The sequence below is a fragment of the Taudactylus pleione genome, unplaced genomic scaffold, assembly GCF_031769625.1.
Source record: "Taudactylus pleione unplaced genomic scaffold, aTauple2 ptg001228l, whole genome shotgun sequence".
NCBI classification, from domain to species: Eukaryota; Metazoa; Chordata; class Amphibia; order Anura; family Myobatrachidae; genus Taudactylus; species Taudactylus pleione.
The window spans coordinates 919,604-928,740 of NW_028285628.1; positions in this window are offsets into that span (position 1 = coordinate 919,604).

Below are 9,137 nucleotides of genomic sequence, written 5' to 3' on the forward strand. Positions count from 1 at the left end.
GTCCTGCACAAGATTCTTCCTGACCACTTGTTCACCTATACACCTTTTTTTATGCCTTGAATCACTAGAACTGTTCTCTACATAAGGGCTCATCTTCCTCCACTTGGCACAGATAACACGTCCTCTGCTGCTATGCTTTGATTTTGCCACTTTCATGGAGGGGAACGGGAGACGTAACACCTACTGAATTTGTGCCTAGACCCTTCTCACGTCTTTTAATGCAGACCTAGACCAGAGATCTGGTGCCCAGTTCCATGGTGAGATGTAGTAACTCTAAGAAGCTTGCCGCCAGCCCAGCCAAACCCTCCCAGACGGCAGCTTACCACTCTCTATTTGAGCACCTACCTCTGGGTCCACACGCCTGGTCCAGCCTCCCCACCCATGGCTTCTGGCAGTTTGGAAGGAGGCACTACTCCTGAGTCTTGCTCCCCTACTTTGCTGCCTCAGTCCTGGGCTGGCAGAGCAGATGTCAACAAAATCTTAACTCATCTACGGTCTCTTCCAACCAGACAAGATATATAGCAGGATTTCCAACTCTTGGAGCAGAGGATTCAGGATTCCATCCAAGCACATATGTCTATACAGACCGACATCACTCAGGTTGCGGATAGGGTAGTAGCACTTGAGGAGAGGAGAGAGGAGACGGATTCCAGATTAGCTGACCTCCACGATAATATTTCCAATCAGTCTCATTCAATGATTTACATGTAGAGATTGGACTATATTGAGAACAGAAGCTGCAGGCATAATTTGAGAATTAAAGGACTTCTGAAGATGTGCCCCCACAGGGTATTGTGGATGCGTTGATCAAAATCGTCAACAAGCTCCTGGGCACTGATCCAGACTCGCAGATTGTATTTGACATAGCCCACGGAGCTTTGCGTCCTACAGACACACCCTCGAAATGGCCTCGGAATATTATTTACTGTTTCCACTACTTTACCGTGAGATCATGCAGAAAGCCAGACAAGCTTTTGAAATTTACTTTAATGGCCATCAAATACATATCTACCAAGATATCTCATGGAACACTCTGCAGCAGAGGCATTTACTCTGTCTGCTCACTGATGAACTTAAGAAATGCGACCTAAGATTCCGCTGGGATTTACCCCTAAAGGTGCATATACACACACAACAATTTTTTGAACGATTATCGATAACGATATCGTTTATCGTTCAATCCTTGAAAAAAATTGTTCACTTTCTGAGTTAAAACGATGAACGATTATCGTTCATGTGCGTTCATGTTTGTAGTTTGTAGTTTAGTCAGACTGACCAACTGAACGATTTTCATTAAGGGAATATGCAAAAATCATTTGTAGTTCAAAAAAATCGTTCATTACACTTTAAAAAATCTGACAGATAATCTGACAGAAAATCGTTCATAAAATCGTTGGTAACAAAATCGTTGTGTGTGTATGTATGCAGCTTTAGTATTAGAAGAACAAAGAAAAGAACTGAAATGTCCAAAAGGTGGTGCACTAGAAATTCGTTATATTAAAACATAACTTTTATTATAATTCAAATAATACAAAAAAATAGCAAAAAATGGGTTAAAAATATATAGAAAATGTAATAAAGTATGAAATACGTGTTTTAAAACTGATGCAGTGTCCTTGCTGTACTCCCAAATGCTAGAGAGAGCATTGGCGCCCCCAAGGAATCTATTAGTTCAGTATACAGGAACCTGCCACTTATCTAATCAGGAACATATCTATTTTTTTGCGTAGTGCTATCAATAGATTATTAATAAGTGGTTCTCCCAAAGGGGTTGTTTCCCTAATAGTGGGTGTATATTTATTGTGTATCAGATATGGTTAATACTTCCACGTGTCAGTTCTCATTAATTAGGGGTAGAGAGTGGCATATAGCATTCCCCAGAAATTGCACTATCTCCAAATTCAGGGAGATATATGCTGTGTAGTTTTAGTAAAGGTGCGTCCTGGGAATAAGTATGTAAATTATCATCAAATGCTTCATTTGTATGCATCCATCTTTCTTATTGTTGAAACTCTAATGGGAAGACACATATGAAACTGAATTCACTAGGGGTGCTGGGGATAGCCCCAGGCTATCAGCCTGGGCCTGGGGTGCCCTGAGGAGGGGGACCCCAAATCCCCAGGGATCCCCGGCCTGGGCTGACTAGCGGTCAGGGGTGATGCTGCAACTGAGGGGCCCGGTGAAAGGGCTCCACTGGCTGTGGCATCACCCCCTTGCTAGAAGGAGTTCGGTGCTGGTTCTGGTAAATACAGGGGGACCCTACGCATTTCCCCCCTGTATTTCCAGAACCAGGACCGGCTCAGAGCCCTGTGCTGGTTGCACTAAATACGGGGGACCCCCTACGTCATTTGTCCCCCATATATTGGCAACCAGGACTGGTTGTCAAAAGCCTGGTGCTGGTTGTGCTTAATACGGGGGACCCCTATGTCGTTTGTCCCCTATATTTAGCACAACCAGTACTGGGACTTCAAAGTCTGGTGCTGGTTGTTCTCTAGGGGGCGGGGCTATGCCTGTTTTTTTTTTTTTACACATTCAATTTTTAACAGATGTATAGATGGATCTCACTGCTGCATTCGTGCATCTGTGACTTATTGATTTGATTTTCTCAGGTGCATACGCACTACCAGTGAGCCCTCTGTCACCCGCTGATGCCCCCTTTGCACTGCACCACTGCCACTGCTCTGCACCATTGCTACACCACACGCCTAAAGCCATCTCGCACTCTGCACCTCCCAAACCAACTTCCTGTGTTCTGTCCCCTCTTCCACCTGCGTTAGTGTACCATTTTGTTGACCTTCTCTCTTGCAGGTGGCCCGGTTTGCTCATCCAAACCCTGATAGTTAACACATATTAAAAAAGCTATGAAATTCCATAGACAAAAAACCTTACGGTTTCACATGTCCCATTAAGGCTACTTAGACATGATATGAAATTTCACAAACCCTATTGATTTTCTGCCACTCAAACTTCAAAAAACAATTAAATTACAATCATTAAGGCTGACACCTTAATGGACGTGTTCCTTGCACAATACAGATATGGTATGCCATCATACCCTGTGGTTAACTGCAGATTCAGAACTCTCACAGAATGAGATTGCTGTCACTCACAAAATGGTGGAGCTGCTAATTCACAGAATTGTGTGCTCATTGGAATACACATACGCAGTCTATGCAAATGAGGTCAAAGCAGAAAATAGTGCTGTACAGATGGGATAAAAGTGGTGTCAATAGGGGGAGGAGACACAGCAGCATGGATAGATGAGACACAAAGGCGAGTAGAGGAGGGAAGGTTAAGCAGTACAGAGGGGGGGGTAGCCACAGTAATGCAGATGGGTGGAAAACAGTGGTGCGGATGGGGTGAAACAGAGTGGCATGGTTTGGGGGGACAGTGACGTGGATAGGGTAGAGAGTGGCATGGACATGGGAAGACAGAGCAGTGCAGATGGGTAAAGACAGATTGGTGTGGATAAGGAATACAGACTAGCACAATTAGGAGAACACACAACAGTAGGAATTGGGGAAGACAGATTAGTGTGGATGGGTAGGAAGACAGAGTAGTGCGGGTGGGGGGAGGAGACAGAGTTGCACAGTTGGGGATACAGAGTGGTGCAGATGGAGGAAGAAAGAGTGCCACAGAGGAAAGGAAGACAGCGGCATGGCTTAGGGGTAGGCCTTGGTGCAGAAGGAAACAGAGTGGCACGGATGCAGGGTGGTGCAAATGGAGAAAGACAGATTGGTGCAGATGAGAGAACACAGACTACCATAGTTTGGAGACCACACAGTAGTATGGATTGGGGAAGACAGATTGGTGTGGATGGGGAGGAAGACAGAGTGGTGCGGGTGGTGGGGGGAGACAGAGTTGCACAGTTGGGGGACCAGAGTAGTGCAGATGGAGGAAGAAAGAGTGCCACAGATGAGAGAAAGACAGCAATGTGGCAGTGGAGAAGGCACGTATGTAAGGCGGTGCGACTGGAGAAAAACATTGGTGCGGATGAGGGAACACAGACTATCACAGTTGGGAGACCATACTGCAGTAGGGATTGGGAAATATATAGCAGCATGGAGGCATAATGTTATGGCTACAAGCGAGGCAAGAACTTAGCTGGAATTGAGAAGGGCCTTACAGACAGTGATGCTTTAACTGTGGTGTAGTAGCAGGATTGATGGATGGTCTGCAGGGCCTAGCAGATAGCGATGCTTTAACCGTGGTGTAGTAGCAGGATTGCCTAAGGACCTGCAGCACTTAGCAGGAAGCCGGTGAGCTGAGTTCATGCTGCATATGAAGATAATATCAGGGAATCTGGAGGCACAGCAAGCAAGTAGCATAAACAAAAGTTCCACATGAAAACTCTATAGCCGACAGGGCGGCGTCAGTCCAGGAAGTTCAAATAGGATCAGCTGCAAATCAGGCAGCACTAGGAAGAAACATGTGAAGTCCTCTGATGTCTGGGTCTCCTAGCAACCGGTAACCTAGAAACATGGGCAGGAGCAGGAGAAATACTGGCAGGAAACAAGTCCTGGACTGGACTTCTAATACATATAGGGGAAGAAAGTGTATATGCATAGACAGAGTATGATATTTATACGTGTATTCTAAATGAGATAAATGTATGCAGTGAGAAGGATGTTGGAAGCCAGTGAAATTGTTTTAGTGATCAATTGGGAAGATTGTTGGACACTGAGTGGTATGTGGGAGCCACATAACTGCTCAAACCTCAGTTGCACAGACTGCATGTGTGCATTCCAATGAGCACACAATTCTGTGAATTAACAGCTCCACCATTTTGTGAGTGACAGCAATCTCATTCTGTGAGAGTGCTGAATCTACAGTTAGCCACAGGGGACATAATATATCTGTATTGCGCAAGGAACACAACCATTAACTACCATAACAACCATAACTTACTGTTTCAGAGGCAGAGAAAGACATATTGGGCAGCAACAGCAGAAGGGGGCGGAGCCAAATCCGGGGGCAGGGCTTAATCGCGGGCCGCGGCAGGCGGCTCCGATGAAGAAAAAGTAAAAAAAACAGTTCATCTTGGGGATTGGGACAGTGAGTGACAGTGATTGAGGACAGTGAGTGAGGTCCCCCTATGTGTGGTGTCCCCGGGATGACCGCCTCTGTCGCCCTCCCTATAATCCGGCCCTGAGGGCAGGTATCATCAGGTTGGGCCATCTGCTTACTAGTGGGTTGTTTAAGTCTTTTTCAGACTCTGTACGTCTTCTGGTATACCTGAACGGGATTACTGGTTTTACTTTCAGGTGCGCCAATTTGCCTCCTCCCAGGGGGGACTCTTCGACTCAATAGGACCCTCACACTGTTTGAGCATATGTGTTCCTGTCCCACAGATCCTTTCTGGCATCTATCAAATTCTGTTAAATGACCACTTCCCTGTCAACCCCTCTTTTTATGATGCATGGGCCAGTGACATCATGGTATACAAGTAAACTGGGGAAAAGCTTGTCAATTTACTTCTGCTTGTTCTACTAGTTTAGAGATACTTGAGACTCAGTATAAACTTTTGAGGAGGTGGTACAGATGTCTAGTCATGTTGCATAAGTTCTTCCCTTCTGTGTCCCTTCTGTGTTGGCGTTGCAGTAAAGATAGCGGTACTCTGATTCACATATGGTGAGACTGCCCCTAGATTACCCCATTTTGGACCAAAATCATTGAAATCCTTGGTTATTAGGTCCTAACTAGACCGGACTTTTGGCTACTCCCATATTCATAATACTCCTATATCCCAATATAAAAAGCAACACATTTCAGCGCCTGTTTATACCCACTCGGGTATTTTTTTCGCTTGTTCTATATCCCAATATAAAAAGTACCTTCTTAAACATTTGGCTAATGCAGCAAGAGTGGTTGTCCCAGTTCACTGGCGTTCAGTGGTGCCCCCCTCGATTTGGGAGTTGTGCCAATGATTAGACTTTTATATGAATATGGAGGATGTCTTCCATACAGCCTTAGAGAAGCACTCTGATTTTGTTGCTACTTGGTTTAGCTGTAGGAGTTTGAGTCATCTCCTTCATATAATGCCCTTCTGCCTTTGCACCATACTTAGATATACCTATTTAGCCAATGCCCTCCCAGAAGGTTCTAGCACTTTAGTCTCCCACTCTAAATGCATTTCCTATAGTCTTCCCCAAATCCCCATGCTTTACCTTTACCATCCTCCCGTGTCTTGTCTTTCGCAATCTCCCCACCTCATTAGATATTGCTTGCTGAGTATGTATTGGTTTCTTGATGGTTTGTATGCACATGTCCGTAAGGGTAATTATATGTTGTCCTCTTACTAGGTGCATATTTGACATAAAATCATTGTTAAGAACACAAGGAAGAAAAGAAAACTCTCTGTTTTGAGTGCATGGATGCTCCATGTATGAATATGGTTACAGGTATGCTAAAAAAAATCTTTATCCTGGCTATAACTTTTCTATTCTTCTATTCTTAGAGTGATTTATTGATTTATATTCACAGACTCATACAGAGTCTGTTTGTCTGTGCGTATGCTGTATGTGTGCTACTTTTATATATTTGAATTTTTTAAGGAATATGAAATTAAAAGTTATGTATTAAATTAAACCTATTACTTAAGTGAGCCCTCAAAAAAGAGAGTTTTCTTTTCTTCCTTGTGTTCTTCTAGATATCTACTCTCAAGGGTGCACCTCCACATCTTTTACATTTATTCTATACCTAGATAATTGGGTTCAACTATCATTGTTACTGTGGATAATTATGTGAATAGAAACTACTAGTGAAAACTTAGGAGCACATTCAGACCCGCTCGCTAAGGTGCATACTCTCGCTGCTGCCGATAGTATGCATTGTGCCCATGTGTATGCATCGCAGTGCAGATACCTTAGCGAAAGTTCACAATGCATTTGCTCGCTGCGCAAAGACAGCCCAGCAGAGTGAGTGACAGGGGAAGCCGTTTGTAGGTGGCAACAGGGGCTGGCCATTAAAAACGGAGGAGTGGAGGTGGAAACGCAGGCGTGCCTGAGCATCTCAATGGTGTTTTAGAGGTGTGCATAATTAAAAGACAGCATCATAGTACACGTCACCTGGCTTGTTTTTACACTGAAGTGCTCGCAGTGCTTGCGGCAGGGTATGGTCAAACTCAAACGCTGTGATAGCATCCGATGTACCGATGGTTGCATACACTTCCTGGACATGATGTGCACAAGTGGGCGTCTTAAAATAGGCTGGTGGGCGTCTGCATACACTATGTGATTGTTCTCTAAGAAATACTGGGTGTGCTAATGCATTGCTGTGCGATAGCACTGACTACACAATTTGCATACACATCGTGAGAGCGATCGCATCTAGAGAGAGGCTCTGAATCGGGTCCTTAGTGCTTAAGATATCCCCACTTCCTCCCCCTTCTTTTCCTCTGACATTTGATATAAAACAATTGTTACCATTTGTATTTTGGCAATACAATGCCAGAGTGTAATTGTCTTTATATGTTGTGAACAATTTTAAATCTTAAAATAAAGAATTTATGAAAAAAAATTTGCTGGTACGCTATTTCACATATGATGGTACTGCGCCCTTGTACCAAAGAAATTCTGGGTACCTCAGTCTCCTCGATCCTAATTTTTGTCTCCTGTCCCTTTCTGATATCACTATCTATAGCTATAAGAAGTCGATCTCAAACACTTCACCATTCGAACCAGGGTGGTGATCCTGGTATTCTGAGATACTACACTCACCCACCCCCGTCGGTGTGGGATTGGTGCCAAAATATTGATTTCTATATGACTATAGAAGATATCCTTCTTTCCACGGCCAACAAGCACAGATTACATATTATATCCTGAGGGGAGGCTTCATTCCTGTACAAGATGGCCGCTGACCTTACAAGTGTGCATGTGCAGCACCATCTTGCCACTGTGTAAGAGTGACAAGGTGGTTGACAGAGGTCTCCTACTTAGCTCCAGGATATATTACACGGCTGGTGAGCTGTATACCACCCCGACTTTACTCCATCGACCAGTGTGTAACAGTGAGTACAGCTGTACCACATTTTATGTAAATAAACCACTCAGTTAATCAACACTAGCAACAAGGGCTGTTCATGGTGCATGGGGCATTCCTCTGGTGTGTTCATTGCTCTGCCATGCCACTGCACCTATACACAAGCAGACAAAAAAATATATACCGCTAGTGAATTTAAATATTTCAAATGATTACATTATATAAGGTGTGTCATTAGAAAAACAGAACCTGGTTTCTCTTGCACCGGTTTTTACATGTGAACCTTGTCAGCTACTGCAAGAACTTTTTTTCCCCACAGTATTTGTAAATTTCTAAAGTATTGTGCATGGAGAAGTTGGCTCAATGATTACTGTACTGTATTCTAGGATATTGAGTTCAATCGACTAAAAATAAAACATGACTATTGCAGCCATTTCTAATATATAACTTAATTGTCAATCAACCATAAAACTAGTATTTGTATTTTATTTGCTTAATCATTGTATTTTTACTGAACATTTCATCCAACATATGTTGAAGATGAAGAGCGCTACTGCACAGAATCCATATTGGACCTCATTCAGAGGCAGTCGTTACGGCCGCTCGATCGTATGCCACCGATGTTCACTAAACTGCGCATGCATAAAATTCGCAATGCGCGTGCGCAAACTAGCTATTACGATCAGAAAATGCTCTCTTCTTGAACACAGCCAGGTCGTTAGTTTGAGTGACAGGATGAGGCGTTTGTGGGTGGTAACAGGGGAAGGTGCTTGTGAACGGGGGAGTGGAGATCCGAACGCAGGCATGCCTGACTATGCAAACGGCGTGTTATGGGAGTGCATAATTAACTAAGTAGTGTCGTGGCACATGTGACATGGGAGGTTTTGACACTGACTTGATCGTAGTGCTTAAGAGAGGGTATGGTCAACCTTAAGCTCTATGACCAGCTCCGATGATTCCCGATGGTCTCGAGTAATCCTTATATGCCCGGAGATGATGTGTATTGCGAATGAGAAGGGGGTGTGTTTTTAGTCTTATGGCCGCAACATCCCCTCGCTCGTCCAACTTGCGAGCGCTACATTTGCATATCCGGCCCCTTTTACCTTAAGACCAAGCGGCCGCAACGACCGACTCTGAATGAGGTCCATTGTTCC